Genomic DNA, 2836 nt, shown 5'->3' with positions numbered 1-2836 from the left:
TACTTTTCTTTTTTTTATTTCCCACTTATTTTACTTTTCTTTTTTTTAATTTCCACTTATTTTACTTTTCTTTTTTTTAATCTCCACTTTCTTTTACTTTTTTTTAAAAAAATTTCAGCCACCTTTACTTTATTTTTTAATTCCAACTTTCTTTTATTTTTCTTTTTTTAAATTTCCACATTCTTTTACTTTTATTTTTTTTTTAATTTTCTACTTTCTTTTAATTTTTTATTAAATAATTTTCACCTACTTTTACTTTATAATTCCATACTTTTAATTTTTCTATTATTTTATTCCCATCCGAAAATTTAAAAAAAAATATTTAATTTTTTTGGTTTTTTAATTTATTTTATTTTAAAATAAAGATAAGCACCCTCCACTTCCAACCAAGAGGTTGTGAGTTCGAGTCACCCCAAGAGCAAGGTGGGGAGTTCTTGAAGGGAAGGATGCCGAGGGTCATTTTGGAAACAACCTCTCTACCCCAGGGTAGGGGTAAGGTCTGCATACACACTACCCTCCCCAGACCCCACTAGTAGGATTATGGTTTTTTAATTTATTTTATTTTAAAATAAAAATAAAAAATAAAAATAATACTAATAGTAATAATTGACCTTTTAAAATTATTTTTAATTTTTACCCTATAAAAAAGAGTGTAACAAAGCTAAAAAAAATATATATATTAAATTTCTAAAAATATTTACATAGTAGAAAGTGATAAAAATTCAAATATAGTCAAAAATTAAGTGCTCACAGCTGCCCCACTTTGCTTGAAAACATGAAGAGTTTTCAGGCAAAGACTAGGTGAGCCATGTGACTAATTTTTGACCAATCCGTTATTCAAAAGGAAAAGAAATAAAAGATTGGGTGCAGCCGAGTCCTGATTTTGGACATCCTACATATCCCGGGTTATAGGGGAATCATGTCACGTGTAGTTCAAGGAGAATGGTAGAATGATGAGTTGAGAAGTAGAGTGAGGTTCCGTCGAGGCTCCGGTCAGCGGTCCTGCTATTATATCAAAATAAAAAAGAAATTAAACAAGCCTATCAGCTATGAGTTACAAGATTCCTATCTATGAGTATTTTGAAACTTGATCTTGAGTCTTGACTGGTTCTTCATGCAGACTCTGATCTAAACCTTGATACTCGCTAGTTGTAGGTGCTAGTTCATTGTTCTATAACTTCTTCTAATCAAAACGGGACTCCAATGCTCGTGACTTCAGTCATGTCTTGAGCATTCCACATCTTTTCAATTGCTTTTGCATTTTGGATTCACTTATTTTTTCTTTTCTTTTATTCTGAAGTGAGACTTCTTCTTTTGGTAATCTCGAATCCTGTGCCTCGAGGTAAAACCTACTCAGACACCAAAACAAACAAACGAATGAAATTTTTCTGCCCCAGTTTGTACTAGGAAAATTTCGTGAGTTATTGTAACAAAATTCTAAACTACTTATTTATTGAAAGCAATAAAAGGTCAGGAATGGTGTACCCCGAAAAAAAAAAGACTAAGGAATGGAGACCCTATGTCTAAAATGAAAGAAACTAGGGAGTGGAGACCCTATATTGAAAAAGCAACTAGGGGTTGGTACCCTGTATTACAGAAAAAGAATGTAATCAGGGGTTGGTACCCTGTATTAATAAAAAGAATGTAATCATGGGATGGACCCTTTTTCACAGACGGGACTTTGAACGTGAAGGGGTCCGGGCTAGGCATCATTTTGAAGCCGCCCACGGGTAGAACTATTAGGCAATCTATTAAAACTAATAGATTGACTAACAATGAGGCCGAGCATGAGGCCATGATTGCAGGTCTCGAGCTAGCTAAAAGCTTGGGAGCAGAAGTCATTGAAGCCAAGTGTGACTCTTTACTGGTGGTAAATCAAGTAAACAAAACCTTCGAAGTTTAAGAGGATAGAATGCAAAGGTATTTGGATACACTACAAGAAACTTTGCACCGTTTCGAAGAATGGACTTTACAGCATGTACCTCGAGAACAAAACAGTGAGGCCGATGCACTTGTAAACTTGGGGTCATCTATCGAAGAAGATGAGATCGGCTCCGGGACTGTCGTTCAACTCTCGAGATCAGTGATCGAGGAAGGTCATGCCGAGATAAACTCTACAAGCTTAACCCGGGATTGGAGGAATAAGTATATTGAATACTTGAAGAACGAAAAACTCCCATTGGACCCTAAAAGTTCGAGGGCCCTACGAACCAAAGTTGCTCGATTCACATTGATTGCAGATGGGATATTATACCGAAGGACATTCAATGGGCCATTGGTAGTATGCTTAGGACCAGGAGACACCGACTACATCATACGTGAGATTCACGAGGGTACTTGTGGAAATCATTCCAGTGCCGATTCATTAGTCCGAAAAATAATCAGAGCAGGATATTATTGGATCGATATGGACAAAGAGGCAAAGGAGTTTGTTCGAAAATGTGATAAATATCAAAGGTTTGCACCGATGATCCATCAGCCCGGAGAGCAACTTCACTCAGTCCTATCCCCATAGCCATTCATGAAATGGGGAATGAATATCATCGGCCCTCTGCCATCGGCCCCAGGTAAAGCTAAGTTCATTTTATTTATGTCTGACTATTTCTCTAAATGTGTTGAAGCACAGGCATTCGAGAAAGTAAGAGAGAAAGAGGTTATAGACTTCATCTGGGACCATATCGTATGTCGATTTAGGATACCCGCCAAAATAGTGTGTGACAACGGGAAATAATTTATCGGCAGCAAAGTAACGAAATTCCTCGAAGATCACAAAATAAAAAGGATATTATCAACACCGTACCACCCTAGTAGGAACAGACAGGCCGAATCGATGAAC

Source organism: Nicotiana tabacum, chromosome 21 (genome assembly GCF_000715075.1).
Source record: "Nicotiana tabacum cultivar K326 chromosome 21, ASM71507v2, whole genome shotgun sequence".
Classification (NCBI taxonomy): Eukaryota; Viridiplantae; Streptophyta; class Magnoliopsida; order Solanales; family Solanaceae; genus Nicotiana; species Nicotiana tabacum.
Note: the sequence above shows the minus strand (reverse complement) of the source record.